The sequence below is a fragment of the Protopterus annectens genome, chromosome 4.part1 (genome assembly GCF_019279795.1).
Source record: "Protopterus annectens isolate FY-2018-M chromosome 4.part1, PAN1.0, whole genome shotgun sequence".
Taxonomy (NCBI): Eukaryota; Metazoa; Chordata; order Ceratodontiformes; family Protopteridae; genus Protopterus; species Protopterus annectens.
Window position 1 is genome coordinate 840,809,628 of NC_056734.1, and position 21,916 is coordinate 840,831,543.

Here is a 21,916-nt window from a genome sequence, read left to right on the forward strand (position 1 = left end):
TTCTTCTTCCCCAGGCATTTCTGTTCTGTCTGGATCTCAAGAATGCCTACCTTCACATCCCAATGTATTTGCATTCCTCTGTTTTTTTCCTTGCATTTTAAGTTCTCTGCTTTACCATTTGACCTCGCTACTGTCCCAAGGGTATTCACAAAATGCCTCGTTCTTGTCATTGCCTTTGCAGGAAAAAAAGAGGATCAGATATTTCCTTATTTGGATGATCTGCTCATTCAGGCCTTGACCCCTGAGGTTTTGCTTTAGGACATCCAGTTTACTTTTTCCCTGCTTCATAGTCTGGGGTTCACCGTAAACTTTCAAAAATAGTCTTTCTTCCTTCTTAGGATCATGTCGGTCTTGGTTGCAGGGTCCAGACCATTTCCATGCTGGCATTCTACCTCCCCCCCAAGGTTCTCTCTCTGTTTGCTTTTTTTCCAGTCTTCTCCTCTTCTGGCTTCAGCCACAACCAGGTACTTTCTCAGGGTCCTCAGATTTATGGCTGACACCATTCATATGCTGCCTCTGGCCAGGCTCCATATCAGAAAGGTTCAGTAGTGCCCCATGTGGCTTCAAATTTGTCATCCCTGGACTTCCTAGTTCCTTTCCTTCCCTGTCTCAAGCTCAAGTTTGAGCTTCAGTGGTAGATTCGTCAACTTTCACTCAACCCAGGGCTTCCTTTCCCACCTTCAGTCCAGACTCAAAAGCTCTTTTCGGACACCTAGATGGTGAGTGAGTAGCTTCATTTGTTTCTCTTAAGGTCCATGGTCTCTGGCTTCTTCATCAGAGGTCAGACCACATCAACATCAAGGAGATGAGGGCTCTGCTTCTAGCTCTTCAGGCCTTTTATATCCTCTTTCATCCCGGGCTGTTCAAAGATTTCACAGACAGTACCTCAGTGAGGTGGTATGTCAACAAGCAAGGGGGTACATGGTCCTACCTTCTTTGCAGGATTACTCTTTAAGTTTGGGATCTAGCTGTCTATTATCAAGTGACTCTTCAGGCTGTCTACATTCCTCACAGCAAAATATAGTAGCAGACTTTTTGAGCAGGTCCAGTACACAGGCTCTCGAATGGATGCATCAGACAGATATTTCTGGACATTGTCCATTGATGAGGTATTCCTCTGGTAGATCTTTTTGCCTCCCCTCTGAACAGACAACTTCCTTTCTTCTTTTCCAGAATCCCAAGTACTCTGGCTTGGAATATGGATGCCCTATCTTTTTCGTGTAAAGGGGATGTTTCTGTATGCCTCCTCCCTCCTCTGCTTCTGAGGGCCCTGCACAAGATCAGGCAAGACTCCCCCATAATTTTGCTGGTGACTCCCTTTTGGCCCAAACAGCACTGGTTCCTCATTCTTTTTCACTTGACCAGGGGCAATCACCACAAGTTACATCATCAAGTGGACCTTCTCACACAAGATAAGGGATCTCCTATCCATCCTCTCTTGTCCAGTCTTTAACTAATGTTGTGGGTGATAGGGTTTTGATCCCTTTTAAGCACCTCTTTTCTGAGGACATGCTTCGGGTCCAGCAGGAGGTCAGGAAACCCACTATCAGGAAATGATATTTGTCCAAATGGAAGAGATTTTCTGTCTGGTACCTTTTTCGAAACCAGGATCCCTTTTTAATGTAGAGTCCTATGGTTCTCTCTTGTGTGATCTGCCCCATACTGGTTTGGAATATTCTTCAGTTAAAGCTCACCTTTCATCGGTTTCTGCTCATCTGCCCTTAACTCCTCCTCTGGCTTCTAGATTTGAGGTCAACCAATTTCCTAAAGGTGTCCTTCATATCAGGCCTTCCAGGAAGCCTATTACACCTTCCTGGGACATTAGCTTTGTTCTTGAAAAATTGACTCTGGCTATTTTTGAGCCTGCTGCTTCAGCTTCCTTGCAAGATTGCACTTCAGCTAAGTGACTATCTGAGCTTCAGGCTCTCATGACTGTTTCTCCTTTTTTAGTTTTTCAGAGGGACAGGGTTTCTCTTCATATTAATACTCCTTTTATGCCCAGAGTGGTCAGTGAGTTGTGTTTTAATCAGTCTGTCAGTTTGCCTTCCTTTTTCTCTTCTCTGCAGTCTGCCAGTGAGAAGGTTCTTCACACCTTGGATTTGCATAGACAGCTCAGATATTATTTGGATAAGCCTACAGCTATTCATAAAGCTGAGCAGCTTTCTGTTTCCTTTCATCCGAGGTCTTTGGATTTGACAGTTTCTAAAACAAACAATCTCTTCCCAGATTTCTAAGGCCATTTCTTTCTGTTATTCTTTTCATGGTAAATGTCTTTCCTCTTATGTAAAGGCTCATTCTGTTGCTTCTTCTGGTGATTTTTTCAAAGGAACAGATACCAGTTCCATCCCTGAGGCTGCTACTTGGATTTCTGTCCATATCCTCACTGAGCATTACAAGTCTGATGTTATTTCAAGAGCAACAGATGCCTTTGCCCTTGGTACATGAAACCCCAGCAGTAACCTATTGCACAGCTGGGTATGGAGAGTCTATGTTCTTTGGGTAATGCCACCACCAAAGCCTACCTCCCCTCACTAGAGGTAATATGTAATTATCAACCATAGGGATGGTTAAGGCCAATCTAACAATATACATGGCAGGTTAATTCAAGTACCAAAAGTAAAATTGATCAGGCTTAACATGGTCCTCAAGGACAGCTAACCTAGTACTGCATAATTCATATAAACAATTTCAGTTTTAAACCAGGATTATGAAGTATATGGATTAATGTTGTTTTGTGGAGGGAACCCAAACATTTGTCAGTATTAATAAAACATTAATAGTCCAGAGGGAAGCAGAGTATAAGAAGCCGCCACTATTGTTGGTGGGTCTTAATGTAGAGAAGGCATTTGGTAGAGTCCTTTCAGAGTTTATTAGCATGGAAACATTAGCATCTATGTTTCCGGATACAATGATAGGTTGATTAGAAGGATGTATAAAAGGTCATAGGGAAGAATTTGGGATGGGGGGGTCATGTCCAGCAAACTGTGTTTGAACAGAGGAACCAGCAGTGGTATCCTGTTTCCATTTGCTATTTACTTTATACTTAGTCACTGGCAACAAAAACAAGGGATTCACAATTTCAACGGTATAACTGGTATGGTAATCAAGAAAAGTTAACCTTACTCAGAGATATTATTTTTATATTACATTTTGAGGCAGTTTTCAAGTCTTTTTCGGGATATAAAATAAATGGAGATAAAACCAAAACTTGTAGTACCCATACTCAAACTGGTCCAGTAATAGCCATATTTATGGGGATATGATAAAGTAAAGTTGTTTAGGTATATGGATTATAAAAAAGATTCTATTATGGAAACTAGTTATATGTGGGAAGACAGTAAACAAAATATAATACAAAAACTTTGAAGTTGGGTGCTCTTGATTATGGATCTGAAAAGTAAGATACATGCAGCAAAAATGTTTTAGTCCCTTTAGTTTTCTATACAGATCAGGCATATTTTTGTCAAGTAGAGAAGAAGCTGTGGATCATAAAAAGAAGGAATTTGTTTAGGTGGGAAAGAGCAATAGAAAAGTGGGATAAGTTGTTTCTCCCCATAGAACAAAGTAGTCTAGGACTACCTGGTTTGACGGGATTCTTCAGAGCTATGCCGTTACAGCTCCTATACAGAAGGCAACTGGTCAAAGTGGCAAGGAATGGTGACAAAACAGGAATGAGTTCAAGAAATTGGGGAGAGAGTAGGATTTTGGATGCAGGCCGCTGAGAAGAATAACAGCAAGCATACAAATATTTATATATTATGTTTCTAAAGTAGCAGCAGTTTATTCAAAACTAAGCCTACACAGGAATAAAGGAAGGAGATTTTTCCGATAGGAATGATTGCAAGTAGGGACATGGAAATTAGGCAAGAGGGGACAGGAATTTGTTGGAGAAAATTGGCAAAGAAACTAGGGTATTTGGAGCAAATAACTAGGGAGAGGGAAATGTAACAGAGTGAGATAATGCCAAGCAGAAGTTTGTCCTATAGGCTAGAAGACTACATTCTCTTAAAGGGTTGATAACGGCGTACAGGCAAAAAAGAAGGGATAGGGGAATGCTAAATTAAAGATCATGAGTTTTTGAGTCGAGAACAGAAGCTGCTCAAAAAGAATAAGTAGGGAGTATAAAATACTGCATGATAACAATAAGTAACCATTAGAAGTGGTTAGAAAAGATGGGAGGAGAGACTGGAAAGACAGTTATAAAAGGATCAGTGAGAGGACATTTGTATGGATCTCATTTATTGAACAGAGTCCATCAGGTTTAAGATTTTTGCATTGAAGTGTTTACATATTTTTTAATACCCCAAATAGACAAAATGTATTTTTTTTCCTTTGGTAGATGGTAAATGCTGGAAATATAATGGGAAAGAGAGAGGTAATTGGGAACATGTATTTTAGGATTCTAACAAGTTAAAAGACTTTAAAAATTCTGTACATTGTAATTTGTCAGAAATTTTCTGGAAGAAAAGAAATGCAACTAAGGAAGTTGTTATTTTGAGACAGAACATAGTTCAGCGGTACTTGAGCAAAAAAAGCAATTACTAGTAAATGGAAATTGAAGTACAAACCAGCTTGTAACAAAAGTGTTAAATGTTGTAAATGAGGTAAAAGAACTGGAGGTGGTAAACAACATGGAAATAAATGGAATTTGTGGGAACAGTGCATGCAGAATAATGCTCAGAAGGAGTGAGTTTAAGGGAAGGCAGGACTTGAGCAATTTATGTAATGTTGGAATAAATGTTAAAATATGTACAACGTACAAAAATAATGAAACATTTTTTTCTATTTTTGTATGGGTACTTGTGTAATTATTTAACATGTGAACTTAATAAAGCAGTTAAAAAAGACTATAAAAAAAACTCGCCCTTAATTCTGCAGTGTTTTTTCATGTGGCTGCCTCCAATTTTGAAAGTGTTACTGCATTGGCTATGGCACCATGCCCTTGTATGTTCACATGCAGTATTTTATGGTTAGTCTCTCTAAGGTACGCCAGGCTATCCTTTTGTGTCCTCAACTGAGGTAATATGGTGTCTTTGCTAAGGCCTACAAGAATCTAGTGGAGGACTTGGAGAAGAGTTAAGTAGGCTACTGACCATCATTACTTTTTGTTTCATCCTCCCAGCTTTTTAATCACCTTCTTGTAGACCATGTTAATTCTCTAACAAGAAGCAGTATCCCACCTTGTATGATAACACCCTTCCCCAATTGGCAGACTGTTTGGCTTCCCTCTGATTGCAGTGGCTAGGTTTCTGAAAAAGATGGGGCTTATTGGCTGTGCAAGAATTTGGGCTGCCTATAGGAAGACAGTTTTTTTTACATTTGCTCCTACTTGGGGAGCTATTGCCTCAGACTGGAGGGTTGTAGCCATGGTCAAGGAGAGATGCATGTTAGAAGTGTTAGATGCATGCTAGAAGGTCCTTCCCCGCAGAAATAACCATGCTGTGGAACCAAGCAGCTTCCAAAGAGCTTTGAGAAAAAGTTTGGACAACCCTGCAGAAGGCAGGTAGTCAGCTTTTTTCCATCCCCTTAAAAGGGAGAAGAGCTCCTCTCACTCCTCCTCTTTGTTCTGAAGTGGGCAGGAGACTTCTGCCTCAACTTGAGCCCCAGAGGTTCCATTTAACATGGCTGGTATGTCAAATTTCAGATAGTTACTTTCAAGAGACTTGTGCCCTTTCTACAGCAGATGTTAGTGTGATGAAATTCTTCTAGCACGTTAGCTTCTGGAGTCCACAAGTTTCCTTCAGTTTACTTCTGGGTAGGCATCATTTAATGTCCATGGTGTTGCCGTTTGACCTTTCTTCTGCACCTAGAGTATTTAGCAAGATGCTGACCATGCTGGCTGAGGCCCTGTTGAAGATAGCATTTGACGTCTACCCTTGCCTAAATAGCTAGATTTTGGTAGCCCTGTCAGGGGACTTCTCATAGCATTCTTCATTGGCTTAAGTACTTTGATGGTTGCTGGACTGGGGAGGGTCATTACTCAGCAGTTCTCTCTGGTATTATCCAAAAGACTGCCTTTATCAAGACAGAATTGGGTGCATTTCCATGTAACCACCCCTGCCCATTCAGAAGGCCTAGAAAATTCTAGTTTTGGCAGCCTGGGCTGGGGGCGCAGACCAGGGTATTAACTGAACTCGTCTGTACTACTTGGTTATTCCAGTGGCTGTTATCTCGATGGTTCTGTTTGCACAATGTCAGCATGCCTATACAGATCTTCTTTTAGTCTCATACCCTTGTCTCCTGGCTTTAGCGTGGTAGACCATCCTCACCAGTCTGTATGTGGGATTTTTCCTATATTGCTGCACAATTCAACTGTCTTAGGGCCTTTCTTGTCTTTTAGAAGTGGCTCCCTCCCTTGAGAGCTGTTTTTTATATAATGGAGTACTTTAGGTGGTGTTTCTCATCCCAGAATTCTGGATATGAAGTTGACAGGAGCCCTTCCTGGTTAGATTTTTATTTTATTTTGTTAAACATTTGATCTGAAGTAGTTAACTTCATTTGATCAGCAACCCTGTGGGTTACGGATCCGATAGGGATCCGAGCCGGCAGCATACCAAGCTAAAGATCCGAGTTTCACCCCCTTACCCATACTACCCTGCAACCTCCTTCCAATCCCCAGATCTCGTTTGCCGCAGCTTTGCCAAGCATGGGATTTTTCGAGCTCCAGGCGAGTGTCACTAATTATTGTATTTTTCTTAAAATATTTTCTTAAAATAGTTGGGTAGTATACTGGTTAGCAGTGTGTGTGTAGTATTTTCTATATTTTTTTATATATTAGATGTTCTTCGTGTTTCACTGTTGCAGTCATTACATTTGGGTAATCTGCTGGCAGGTTGCCCTCAGTCGGCCTGAATTCCAAAGTCTTGGGTCCTGCGTCGGTTGCTGTCTTCTCTTCCATGACGTCAGGTCGTCAGGGGTATAAAACATGCAGCCGACGTCATTTTCTTTAGTCTTTCTTGCCACGTGATGCCCGAAGCAGAAGCATTTCGCAAGTGCCGGTCGGCCGACTACTGAAATATTCGAGTTTGAGTTTCAGAACCGAAGTCTTCACTAAAGCTAAGTACCTCGCTGGGGAAACTTTTTTCTTGCTTTTTACCAATGTCAGAAAAAGTTAATGATTGTATTACTTGTGGGAAGCAAATACCTCATAAGGATTTCCATTTATACTGTATTCCTTGCCTAGGCCCTGATCACAGCATGCCTGGCTGTCGGTTTTGTGCTAGATTTAACCAACGCACTATTAAGCGTTAGTATATTTTGGAAAAAGATTTAACTACTCAGAAATGTCGTCGGATAACAATCCGACTACTGGAGTACATAAAAAACGCAAAGAAAAGGACAGAGAAAGGCAGTCGAGATCCAAAACCGACGGCGAAGCTTCTCCTAAGCCAGTCACCGGTTCGCCGGTACTCAGTGAGGCGCTTTCACAGCCCCTGATACCCGCTACCTTCAACTTGCAGGCCTCTACCGACACCCATGTGGAGTTCGGCATGCCGCAAGATACTCAAGATATTGGACCGACGGATGTATCTCCCTCAAATGGGTCCAGAGCCGCTGAGCAGGCCCCGGCTTCTGAGGGTGTTTTCAGACCTCAACATTTGTATATCAAACCGGCGACCGCTGCAAAACCAAAGACAAAAGCAACTTCTAAACCTAAAAAACTGACGCACTAGCCACGTGCACAAGCCTCTATGCCTAAAGAACAGATGATCAAAATGGCTGAAGGACCTTATTACCTTGATCAGGGGTACCCATCCCCCTCCAGATAAGAGGCCTAGGCAAGACACTGATTATGAATCTTCAGATCAGGTTTCTATTTCTTCTGATTCCTCTTATGATCAAGAATTATCTATTCCTCCCTATGAGAATTCTGATGCTGAGGAGTCTATTCCATCTGCATCTCCTTCTGAGGATTATTCATTTGGAGAATCCTTGCATACTTTGAGGGAGTATTTTCCCTGGGAGAGTCAAGACTTCTCAGAATTAAAAAAAGATGCTGAGGGATTTCCTCCTTCTCCCTCAGCACAAGCCTGTAGCCGTTCCCCCTGTTTTAGACATTGTGGATGATGCGTTTTCGGAGTCAAGCTTGACCCCTGACTCCTTACCTCCGGCTCCCAGTAAGCCTGACAGATAATACAGAGTCCCCGACTCACATACATTTTTATTTAGAAACCCTGCTGCTGATCCTGAAACTATTTCACAGAGTCCAAAGGGAGTTAAGGCCTCAACAGCAAAAATCCCTACCCCCTCTGACAGAGATTCTAGGGCACTGGACAGATGGGGAAAAAAGGTTTATATATCTGCAACCTTGGCAATCAGGGCCTTAAATTGTCAATTTCATATGCTTAAGTACCAACAACATCTTATGGGATTGCTGAAACAGAAAATAATGTTGATTTCAGAATGTGCAGAAAATAAAGAATTACAGGAATTATTGCATGCAGCAGAACAAGTTGGAAAGCATACTTTGCAATGTGGTTTTGATTCTTTAGAGGCCTCCTGCAGGGCCACAGTTACTGGATCTGTGATTAGGAGGCATGCCTGGTTAAAGGAACAAAATTTGCCTGATCATGTTAAAGCTAAATTGTTAAAGCTAAATTGCTAGATGCACCTACAGCATGATTCTCTGTTTGGTATTAAGGCAGAAGAGGTTTTAAAGAAAATGGAAGACCAAGCTAAGTCTATGCAAACTGTTAAAAGTTTTCTTGCAAGTGCAGCCACCAAGATTCAGTAGACACTGGCCTACACAAAATTGGTCATTTCCTGTGTCAGACAGAGCTCAAAGGGGCAAAGCCAGACGCCCTAAGGGTTCCAGGTACCAGGCTCCAGACTCATACAGGTCAAAGCAATGGGGCGCATTCACCTCCAAATCTGGAGGAGATAAAGTGCAAACCTACAGAAACTAATTCCAATGACTTCCCTCTGCCTACACCAAGCACTTATCTTTTGGCAGCACTTTTTGCTCAAAATTGGCAGTTAACCCAGAACAAGTGGGTACTAAACATCGTATCACAGGGATACAGATTCCATTTCCACACTCTGCCAATGACAAATGGTTGGCCAGATCTGCCAAAAAATCAATGGGCAGAGGCACAGAAACAGGTTACGTCCCTCATGGATATGGGGGCCATTCAGACAGTACCAGAACAGGAAAAAGGACAAGGTTTTTACTCGACTGTTCTTGGTACCCAGAAAGGACAAGGCCTGGCCGCCAATACTGGATTTATCGATTTTGAACACACCTGGACATTCCAAAATTCAAAATGCTTACTTTGCAGCAGCTTCTGCCCATGCTGGGCAAGAATGCTTGGCTGGTGAATTTAGACATAAAAGAGGCATACCGGCATGTCCCAATAAGACAGGCGTGCAGACGATACCTCAGATTCAAGGCTGGCTTAATGCATTACCAATTCTCTGCACTGCCCTTTGGCTTATCTACTGTGCCCAGGGTCTTTACAAAGTGCCTGGCACCAGTTATTGCATTTTGCAGACAAAGAAGTATTCAAATATATCCTTACTTGGACGACTGTCTCATTCAAGCAGAGAACAAGGACACTCTTCTACGACGCCTGGCGTTTTTGAGAAGGCTTCTAACATGCCTAGGGTACACAATAAACAAAAAGAAATCACAACTGGTACCCTCTCAAAAGATAACATTCCTGGGTGCAAGCTTGAATACAACTGCCCAGGTGGCTTACCTCACGCCAAACAAACAAAGGCAACTGACTACTTACTTCAAACTGATGGCAACAAAAACCCAGTCTTCTGCAAGACAAATTCTGCAGGCTCTGGGCTTCATGGCATCCTGCATCCTACTAATTCTATATGAGGAAACTTCAATGGTACCTAAAGAGTTTATGGAGTCAAAATTCACACAGTCTGGAAACAATAATTCCTCTCATTCCCTGCCTGCAACAGGAGTTTCTATGGTGGGCAAAGGCCTGTCATCAAAACATGGGATGGCCCTTCACTCTACCCCCTGCCAGCCAAACCTTAACAACAGACACATCAGATTATGCCTAGGGGGTCCACATGGCAGGAAGATGCATTCAGGGCATATGGGCACCAAAACTAATGCATCTACATATCAACCAGAAAGAGATGCTAGCTGTTCAAAATGCCCTAACAGCCTTCAAGGACTTACTTCATCCAGGGCAACTACTGATAAAGATGGACAACACCACAGTCATGTGGTATATAAACAAGCAAGGGGGCACACACTCATACCCCCTTTGCAGATTAGCCATGGCACTGTGGGACACAGCTTTGACCTACCAAATACATCTTCAAGCTCAATTCCTGCCAGGAATACAAAACAGTCTGGCAGACAATTTAAGCAGAAACCTTATGGATTCTCACGAGCAGAAACTAAATCCACAAGTCTTCAGCATGATAACAGAGAAATGGGGAAGCCCAGACATAGATCTATTTGCCTCTCCTCAAAATTATCAACTGAAAAGATTCTGCACAAGGACTTATCACTGACAAGCATGGAAAGTGGACGCCCTGTCCTTCAGTTGGAAAAACCTATCAGTTTACGCCTTTCCTCCTCTGCCTCTTCTACCCAAGGTCCTCCTAAAAGTCAGACAAGAGAAGCCAAAGATGATATTAATTGCCCTGGACTGTCCCCACCAATACTGCTACCCAGTCCTAAGGAACTTGCCTCAATACCCAGCTTGGACCTTGCCTCAAAAACCGCAACTACTGCCCCAGTAAAACAATCAGATCCTGCACAATCAACTACAGACCCTGAACCTGGCAGCATGGCTAATCCTGTAAGCATACAAACGACACCTCTCAGTAAAACTGTGATGGATGTCATTTTGGAAGCCAGAAGGCCTAGTACTAGAAAATCCTATGCTGACAAATAGGAGAGATTCTGTGCTTGGAATCTAGCACAAGGAATTGATGCAGCAGAACCACATATTCCTCAGATATTACAATACTTGACTGAGATGCTTGACAAAGACCTATCTTTCTCATCAATCAAAATCCATGCCTCTGCCATTTCGGCTCATTACAATACAGACCCACCAATCTTTTCTCATCCTTTACTAAAGCAGTATCTTAGAGGAGGCAAAAATTTAAGGCCTTCTAGAAGATCACCATTACCTACATGGGACTTCAATTATGTGTTGGAAAAGCTCACCCTGCCTCCATTTGAACCAGCTGCTACCTCTGATATAAAGTTCTTATCATGGAAGACAGCTCTGCTACTAGCAATTACTTCAGCAAGAAGAGTCTCAGAGCTACAGGCCCTCATGGCTGTAGAGCCTTTTATCATATTTTACCCAGACAGGGTGTCTCCGAGGACAAATCCTACTTTTATGCCTAAGGTGGTTTCCAGTGTGGCTCTTAACCAAATAATTCATCTGCCAACTTTTTATCCAAACCCGCAGAACAAAGGGGAAAGAATTCTGCATTCCTTGGACGTACACAGACACTTAAGATTCTACTTGAGCAGGACTAAAGCTCTAAGAAAAACTGAGCAATTACTAGTGTCATATGCTGCGGAATCAGAAAGAAAGGCTATTTCTAAGCAGACAATTTCAAAGTGGATAAGCCACTGCATCTGTTTCTGCTACTTACACCATGGTAAATCTGTGCCCAAGGGCATTAGGTCTCATTCCACCAGAGCTGCAGCTACATCAGCAGCCTTTCTCAGGGGAGTACCGACCAAGGACATTCTAGAGGCTGCTACTTGGAGTTCTGTTCACACATTTACAAAGTATTATCATTTGCCTCTTTACTCTAAGTCCAGGGCAGTCTTTGCCACTGCAGTGCTGCAGGGCCTTATAGCTGCACCTAATGCTGTTTAGCTCCAGCCTCCCAACCTTAGCTTTGGGATTCTACCCAAATGTAATGACTGCAACAGTGAAATATGAAAAACATAGTACAGTTGTGTACACTTACCATAAATGTAGATGTTCGAGTGTATTCACTGTTGCAGTCCAGGTTACCTCCGCCATCCCCTGTCATTCTAAAGTTTATTTTTCCTTCTCTATCTTCTACAACCTATGTGATGTATTTGCTTGTAGATGAAGGTAAAACTCATATTGATGACATGTACATATATATATATATATATATATATATATATATATATATATATATATATATATATATGTATATATATATATATATATATATATATATATATATATGTGTATATATATATATATATATATATATGTATATATAAAATATTGCTACCTTTTTGGGGGCACCTGACATCGGGGGCAAGAAAACCTAAAGAAAATGGCATCGGCTGCATGTTTTATACCCCTGACGACCTGACGTCCTGGAAGAGAAGACAGCAACCGACTCAGGACCCAAGACTTTGGAATTCAGGCCGACTGAGGGCAACCTGCCAGCAGATTACCCAAATGTAATGACTGTAACAGTGAATACACTCAAACATCTACATTTATGGTAAGTGTACACAACTGTACTTTCTATTTGGAACTAATCTATCCCCCTCTTATCCTTGGTAATCTCTATCCCCTAGTAGGCCTTTCTTTTCCCTTTAGGTGTGTGTGTGTGTGTGTGTGTGTGTGTGTGTGTGTGTGTGTGTGTGTGTGTGTGTGTGTTTGTAGGGTATGGCTGAAATCCAGAAAACTACTTTTTCTAAGTGTACTGAGTGTGGCCATAAGCTGTCGCCAGCGGATGGTCACACTCAGTGCGTTCTTTGCTTGGGGTTTTCTCACCTTTCCTCAGGCTGCCAGATCTGTGCAGCCTTTAACCCCCGGGCCTTGCGAGACAGGAAGAACAAGCTGATTTTGGCGGGTCTTCTACCCGTGGAATCAGCTTCTTCTTCCTCTTCTCCCTCTGTAGCAACAGCCACGGCTGCGATTGCCCGACCATCTGGCCCTTCTCCCTTGTCTGGGACTCACCCTCCCACCTCATCCCAGGGACAGCAAGAGGCAAAAAAGGACAGAAAAGAGAGAAGGGAGAAGAGAGAAAGAAAGAGAGAGAGAAGCCACAAACGGCGGGCCGAATTGGACCCCTCGGGCCCTCCAGCTAAAGTTCTCTCCTCTCCATTAAAGATTGCCAAGCCTCCTTCCTCACGGCTTCGTTCCCCACCCTTCTGTCTGGAGCAGGAGGAGGAGGCCCGACCATCTTCGAGTTCGTCGCGTCGGCCCTCCCGGCCTGCTTCAGCGGCCTCTTCCATATCTACTCGTAGCCTCTCGGAGGCAGATATGGACCGGATGATGCGTCGCTTCCTGCAAACGAGAGTGCTGCTGCCCCCCCCCCCCCGGAGGGGGGTGGGAGTTCAGCTCCACTGTTTGCACCGATAGCTCCTCCCATCCACTACCGGGTTTGAGTCTTCGGATCCGAGGAGCCTCGGAGTCAGGGAGTCGGCGCCGATGGTTATTGCTACCTCAACGTCAGCCATGCCCTTGAGCTTATCGGATCCCTTTTCAGATCCGAGCTCTCGGAGCCAAGAGCCGGGCATCGGACCCAAGGGGGCGAGTGTGTCTTTGGCTCCTTTGCGGTCGGAGCACACTGTCCACTTGTATCCGAGCGGTTCGGCTCCGACACCGATCCCTTCATCGGATCCGAGGGTGCTGGCCACCTGATTTAGAGAGGCCGGTTCCCTTTGGCATTCGACGTTGTGGAGAGGGTTCTCTCTAGAGGATCGGGACCCCTCACTCTTTCCACAGGATCTGCCCCCACTCCCTCGCAGCTCGGTTTGTCCTCCATCATCCAGTCCCAGAGACAGCCTGTGTCATTGATGCCCCAGCCAGTTCCCCTGGAGGAATATGAATCCGTTGGTGAGCACCCCTTGGACAGTCCCCCCGAAGAGATTCCTCACAAACACTTGTGCAAAAGGAGGCACTTGGACATCCCTGAGTCCCTCACAGAGGATACCGATTTGGAGGAAGGGGAAGGTTCTCTCAAGTCACCCCCCCCCTCGACGACGTCTCCGTCAGAGACATTATGGAAATGCTCCGCCAAAGGGGGGGGGGTCCGCCAAAAAACCTTCCTCGGACGAGTCAGTATTCCTGGAGGTGTTCGACACAGGCCCATCTACCTCTTGGGTGTGTCCCCCCCGGCCGACCCCCTGGTTGACCTGATTACCACCAGGGCGTGGAAGGAACCGGACACTGTAGAGCCGATCCCCAGGAGGCCCGACAAGATTCTGAGCCCCTTTGCAGACAAAGTTTCGTGGAGCAAGGGTTCCCCTGTAGATGCCATGGTGGTGGCGGTGGCCACCAAAAAAGGACTAGCTCAGGACAATTCTTCAGTCCATCCCCCTATCAGGGAGTCTTGGGCAATGGGACCATATTGGAAAGCGGATGTTTGCTTCAGCTACCTTCTGTATTAGGGCGCTGAATTACTTGGCCAATGTAATCAGACTGCAGCGGGACCTGGTTAAAGAGTACGCTGAGCCTCCCCCAGAGTCCATGTCGTCCGAGGATAAACGGACTTTCTTGGCTCATATGGCCACTCTCAAATCAGTGTCTAATATGTCTTTGCAGCTACTCTCCCATGCTACGGAAGGAGTCACTAGAGCTAGCGGGTCCGGTGTCGCCTTAAGGCATCATGCCTGGCTTCGGCTTTGCAATTTCTCGGAACCTTTCAAGGCGTCCTTCGCGAATGCACCCTTTGACGGGTCTACTCTGTTTGGGAAGACCGTCCGCGAGACGCTGGTCCAGAGCGAGAAAGACGAGAAAATTCTGTCAGCCATCGGAATCCGCTTCTTTACCCCTCAAAGGTCCTTCTCCAGGAGCCAGCAAGGGCAGAAGAGGATGTGGTTCCGGAGGGTTCAGGTGCCTAGGCAGCGAGACATTTCCCTGTGGTACATTTTGGTTGGGGACACATGGCTGGAGTGACATTCAGCTGCAGAGAAATATGGCTGTTTGTAAATTCCCTGTGGGCAAAGTGAAGCACATGCTGCCATACCCACAGCTTTAATAACCAAATGCATGGAGGCAGAAGAAGTAATGATTGTTGTGCAAAGTGTACAGTACATACTTGTGTAACTAAGTCATGTAGAAGTGTGCTACCGCATGCAGGAAATTCTGCCTGGTTCTGTAGTCACGGTTATGCTCCAGTATGTATTTTAGGTAATGTTCCCTAGACTCTGTGAAGAGGGTAGTGGTCCACACACACTGATTATAAAGGTACTGCCCATTGTGCACTGCATTTTTACTGCCACTGACATGCCCTCTGGCCAGCCTGCTGCTTATGCTCGCCATATTGCTTGCTGTCTCATGTTCCCTTGGGGACCATGGACATTGTTTTCCCCCTGTGCATTTGGTTATTGAAGTTGTAGGTATGGCAACACATTCTTCTCTTTGCCCACAGGGAATTTGCAAACAGCCATATTTCTCTGCAGCTGAATGTCATTTCAGCCATTTGTCCCCAGTCAAATGTACTACAAGGGAAAGGTCTCGCTGCCTAGGCGCCTGAACCCGGTTCCGGAATTCTCAGCAGGCCTGGAACGCTCAGGACTCCTTCTCCCCCCCAGAGGCAGAGGGGGACAAGGTGGAAGCCGGCCCAGAGGCAGAGGGGGTCCGAAGAACTTCGGGTCACGGGAACCCTTTTCCAACCGACCCGCGCAGTAGCCCTGAGGGGTTGCCCGACTGCTCCTCTCTGGAGGCAGTCGGGGGGCATTTTTCGAGGCACCTGGCTCAATGGGAGTCCATCACGACAGATCGCTGGGTGCTTCAAATAATATCCAGAGGCTATTCAGTCCCCTTCATAAACAAGCCCCCTTACTCAAGGCGTCTACCAGATGTCCCACCCACTCAAAGGGAGGACGCAGCTTTGGATATAGAAAAGCTGTTAGAAAAAAGAGCCATCCAGCATGTGTCCCCAGACCAGTCCGGTTCAGGCATCTGCTCCAGGTTCTTTCTGGTGCCAAAAAAGACTGGGGACTTAAGGCCGTTTCTCGACCTGTCAACAATGAACCTTTTCGTTGCCAAGGTGAAATTCCGGATGGTCACGCTCCAATCCATCCTGCCCCTCTTGCAGGAGGAGGACTGGATGTGCTCCATAGACCTCAAGGATGCGTACTACCATATTCTCATGGACAGACGGTCCAGGAGGTTTCTCCGCTTTCGGCTAGGGGCCAGTCATTGCCAGTTCAGGGTCCTACCTTTCGGTCTCACCAGAGCCCCCAGGGTGTTCACCAAGGTCATGGCAGTTGTAGTGGCCCACCTGAGGCTCCAGGGCATACAGGTCTTCCCGTACCTAGACGACTGACTCCTCACCGCCCCCACCAGGTATCTACTCTCTCTAGCTAGGGACTTCTTCCTCCATTTATCATCCCAATTGGGGATCACTATAAATGTCAAGAAGTCGTTCCTCCAACCTGTTCAAGTTATAGACTTTATGGGGGCCAGGATAGAGTCCCTTCAGGTCAAGGCTTTCCTAACGCCAGACAGACTTCACAGCATGACTCTACATGTACTAGCTCTTCTTCAGCCTCCTGCTCCCCCAACAGAGTTAGTCCTGAAAGCTTTGGGGTCCATGGTGGCAGCGATCAATTTGATCCCTTAGTCTGCACATGAGGGTTTTACAGTGGACTTCGCAAGTCTAGTGGTCCATTCTACACCATCCGCTAGACTTGCCGATTCCCCTCAGCAGGGTTTGCAAGAACTCCCTCATGTGGTGGCTCCAATTCTGAGCCCTTTGGGAAGGACGACCTTTTGTTATGCCCCTACCCCAGGCCACAGTGACCACGGACACCTCCCACCTAGGGTGTGGGGGGAGGGCATTGTGAGGGCAGGACTGTCCAAGGCACGTGGGCTGAGAGACCGTTCTGCATATAAATGTACTGGAGATGAGGGCGGTCTTTTTAGCGTTGCAGGCCCTTCTTGCCTTCCTTCCTCCGGGGACTATTGCGATCCAGTCAGACAATATGTCGATGGTCTGGTATATCAACAAACGGGGGAACCAGGTCTTACCCTCTTTGCCGAGAAGCCATGAGAGTTTCCTGTTAGCGACGCACATTCCGGGTCAGTCCAACATTCTCGCGGACAAATTGAGCAGAGCTATCCACTCCCCTTACGAGTGGTCTCTGAATTCTTCCATAGCGGAACGGATCTTCCTCAAGTGGGGTCAGCCTTGCTGCAATCTCTTTGCATCGCCTTCCAACGCGAAGTGCAGCAAGTTTTTCGCTCTAATTCCTCCTTTAGGGGAAGCCCCCAAAGACAGTCTAGTCCATGCGTGGCCGCCCGGTCTTCTTTATGGGTATCTACCTCTTCCACTGATGACAACATTTTTGCAGAAAGCTCGTCGGTTGGGGAGCAAGATTATCCTCATATCCCCATTCTGGCCTCGTCAAGTCTGGTTCCCCTGCCTACGGTCTCATCTCATAGCTCCTCTCTGGATCTTGGATCCCATTCCGGATCTGATCTCTCACCCCTCTGGTATGGCCCCTCCAAACCTGGACGAGCTCAAGCTCTCAGCTTGGCTGATCCAGTTCCTTTTGTTGCCAGGACTCCCGGTATCTCTTCCCTAGTCAAGTCCATTCTGGTGGTGGCACATAAACCCTCTCCCAGGAAGATTTATAATAGTAAATGGAAACGTTTTTCCATTTGGGCTTCACATAAGAACTTGGATCCTTTTACCACTCCTATTCCAGCGGTTCTAGAATTCTTGTCTCATTTTTCAGCAGGGGGCCAGTTCATCTACTGTAAAGGTTCAGCTGGCTGCTATTTCTCATTTCCATATTGAGGACAACTTTGGTACTCTCGCTGCTACCGGAATTTGTAAGGCCTTTCTAAATGGTACCTTTCTTTTGAGACCTCCTATTAGAAATTCATCCCCATCGTGGGACCTGACCTTGGTTCTTCAAGCGTTAGTCGCGCCTCCGTTTGAACCTGCAGCTTCCATTGATCTGAAGTTCCTGTCATGGAAGACGGCCTTTTTGGTAGCCATTACCTCATCCAGGAGAGTGTAGGAGCTTCAGGCTCTTTCTATCAAACCTCCATACCTTGTATTTCACAAGGACAGGGTATATATCGGGACTAATCCATCTTTTCTTCCCAAAGTTGCTTCCGAGACGAACTTTAATCAATCCATTAATTTGCCATTTTTCCCCCAATTACCAGAACAAAGGGGAGTATAAATTTAATTTACTGGATGTTCACAGACAGTTACGTTTTTATTTACAGATGACGGCTGTCTTTCGTAAATCTGACCAACTTTTCATCTCCTTTGCAAAATCTTTTCTAGGGAAACCGATTTCTAAAGTGACTCTTGCCAGATGGATTTCGAGTTGTATCCTCTTAGCATATAGAGAATCTGGCTTGCCAGAACCAATGGGAGTTAATGCTCATTTTACACGTTCTATGGCAACGTCTGCTGCATTCTGGTCTAGAGTTTCCCTGGATGACATTTGTTCAGCGGCTACCTGGGCATCATCTCACACCTTTATTTCTCATTATAAGCTAGATTTGGTGTCTAGAGGAAGGGCTGCTTTTGGCTCTGCAGTGCTCCGGAATATTCTTCCTTGAGGGCCTCCCAAGATTTTGGGTAGCTAGGGACTCTGTCCCACAGGTTACTGATCAAATGAAGTTAACTACTTCAGATAAAGAAGTTATGTACTCACCATAGCGTTCCATCTGAGTAGGTAACTTAATTTGTCAGCAACCGTCCCTCCCTCCTTCCCATTAACCTGAATAGTTATTTAGCTGAACTTGAGGTTTGGATGCTCGAGTTTTGTTTTGTCTCTGAGTCAGGTTTTCTCAGGTTGTTAGTTTGTTTTGTTGTTTGTGCAGGTGGCAAACGCGATCTGAGGATTGGAAGGAGGTTGCAGGGTAGTATAGGTAAGGGGGGTGGAGCTTGGAGCTCGGATCTTTAGCTTGGTATGCTGCCGGTTCAGATCCGTATCGGATCCGTAACCCACAGGTTGCTGACAAATGAAGTTACCTACTCAGATGGAACATTATGATGAGTATATAACTTCTTTTTAATTTTGTAGCTGCACTGGTCTCTCGATCCTTTTTAGGCATGACCTGGACCAACAGGCAAACACGCAAAGAAACACATTTAACAATATTCGTATTTAGTCAAGTGAAATATAAATTTAGCACATCCTGTACTGTGCCATCTAAAGCATACTTATTTCTGTACACATACACAGGGGCAATTATCAAATGGTGGGCAAGACGATGAATAAGTGCAAGGCAGTAAGATTTAGCCATATCTATGGCTTAGAGAGATAAAGCCTTGACTACTGAGTAGGCCACATGAGTTCAATTAGGGGCTTTGGTACTTGAAAGAACTGGCAGTAATTGATTGGAAAGAGTATCCACTGATGGCTTACCCATCCTAGGTGGGGGGGGGTGCTCTGGAACACTGTGCTTGTGGAGTATTGATGAGCTGCCATGGAGCAAATGTACCAGCTAAGGGGATTTTGTATGTGAGGCTCTTTCCACTCAGAAAGCAGAATGCAGCTGAGCTCAGCAAGTCACCCTGGGAAAGGATATACCACTCTGCAGGTCTATCTAGCTTGTCTGCTCCCCACCACCTAACCCTCACTGCTGGAGGAACTGATGGGGCCAGTAGGACGTCCTGACAGGAATTAATTGATCATTTGGCTCTTGCCTAGTATGGGAATATCTGTCTCCTACCCCGTTCAGAACAAACAGGTTGGTTTGGCACAGGTATAGGTGAGCACCTGCAGAGGTGCAAAATAAAGGCAGGAAGAGATGCACAAAATTTGTGGCATATACAAGCTAACAAGATAACCATTCAGTATAGAATATCTTGTTCTGTACAAGTAATCTCTTTCAGTATGATGTTTACAAAAGACCATGAAATTCATGTTTTGACTTTAACTGTTAATACAAGGTGACTTGGGCTGACTTTGATAACAAATGCTTAGAAATGAGCAAATTAAGTAAATGTTGACCTGAAGAACTGTGCTGGTTCACATGGGTTTTTTTACCTTGTGCAAATTAGGCAGATGTAATTGAGTGGCGATGTACTGAGATTACAGTTTAGTGGTACTGTCAGTGCTGCACGCACTTAGTTTTAGGGAGCCCTTTTTATCTGTAATTTTCTTAGATCAGACAAGAAGTTTATGTGAGCAAATGACATTACATGCTCATACCATATTTGTGGTACGGCAGTGCAGGTGTTTCATTGGGAACACGCACCTGGGGCATCACCAACTGTTGATGTTTTAGTTAAGAGACGTGAATGTGTTAAAAGACCTCATTAAGCCACATTTCCAGTCCTCCTTGGAGCTGAACATTTTGGAAGCTGCTTATGTTGCTTTCTTCCCGAAGTGCATTACCCAGGAAATTGAGCTGTTAATCAAAGGAAAATGTGCTCCCTCCCCATCTTGTTTCGTTCATCCAGGGCAAGAAATAATTGATGGGGAATGCATCCTTCTGATTCAGCCCAGTTTGTTAAATACAGAGGGGGGAATAAACTTAAAAGTTGTGGTTGTTGCCTCCCGATGGCTAAGAAGAATTTTGTTTCAGGTAGATTCCCAGCAGTTTTGGAAACTATCCCACTACAAGCTGAGGGAATCTGTCTTTGTTGAAGTAACTAACAATTCCACTGTAGGACCTGGCTGCTTATGTAGATCTTTTGCCGCCTGCTGTTATTGAAGTTGCCTGGAAGACTTTCATTTATCAAATGTATTCAGCTAAGTGGCAGAGGTTCTGCAGTGAGGTAGGTGTTTTTCTTACAGCAGTTGGTTGGTTGCAGTTGATTCTGACTTGACTCCAGGAGTTGTTTGAAATGGGTCTCTGTTCTTCCACTGTCTGCACATAGCAACCTCATGTCAGCAACAACTGGTAAGCAGTTCCTTACAGGTGTTCTGTGTCTACACCCTCCTCTGGATATACAGCCTCCTCCTCCTCCTAACCTAAAGTTTAAGACTAAAAAGCCTCCATTCTAACTAAATGTTTCATAAATGGGTATTAATTTTATTCCTAAATGACCACAAAGCATTCTCCAAAGTTAATCCTAAATGACCACAAAGCATTCTCCAAAGTTAAATTTAAATTGGGAGATCTTTTCTTCCCAAGGTACCTTTAGAAATTTCTTTAAAACAAGCTACCTACTCATATGTGTTACATTGACAAGCTTTCATATCCCCAGCAAACCAGTTAACTCCACTGAATATGCAGAAATATACACCACCACACTATACCAGCAAGTAAACTATTAGGAATAAGTGTATGGCAAACCCCAGAAACATACCCATACGGTGGAATCAAAACAACAAGCTTTATAATAAAAAGGAAAAGTAAGAAGAGTAATTCCTAGAATGTTAGAGCCCCTGCCACTGAAGAGTAATTCCCAGAATGTCAGAGCCCTTGCCACTGAAGAGTAATTCCCAGAATGTCAGAGCCCTTGCCACCAAAGAGTAATTCCCAGAATGTCAGAGCCCTTGCCACTGAAGAGTAATTCCCAGAATGTCAGAGCCCTTGCCACTGAAGAGTAATTCCCAGAATGTCAGAGCCCTTGCCACTGAAGAGTAATTCCCAGAATGTCAGAGCCCTTGCCACTGAAGAGTAATTCCCAGAATGTCAGAGCCCTTGCCAGTGAAGAGTAATTCCCAGAATGTCAGAGCCCTTGCCAGTGAAGAGTAATTCCCAGAATGTCAGAGCCCTTGCCACTGAAATAATCAACTCAGGAGCTTAATAAAATCCACCAAAGACAGTCACAAGGATTTTTAGTTATGTTCATAGTCTCAAAAGCACAATGCAGTAATGCACTGAGCTGATTGTGAACCATATTACCTACACTAAGGCTGAAGATATAGCGAACCTACTGGCCAATTCATTTAGCTCTCACTTAACCCCTTTCACCCCTCCATCTGTTCCTCAAGATATACCTGAAACTGGCTCACCTCCAACTGTCATACAAGACCAAGTCCTAAAAGTGCTATCAAAAGCTAAAAAATATTGCATTGATGAGTTCTGACAATACCCTGAATGCA

General features: G+C 44.7%; 1 protein-coding gene across 1 annotated transcript in view; it reads left to right on the top strand.

The window, feature by feature from the left end:
* The window catches only part of HLTF (helicase like transcription factor), a gene marked incomplete in the record, with an annotated part of 1,324,997 nt that overhangs the window by 1,108,329 nt on the left and 194,752 nt on the right, over positions 1-21,916 (top strand).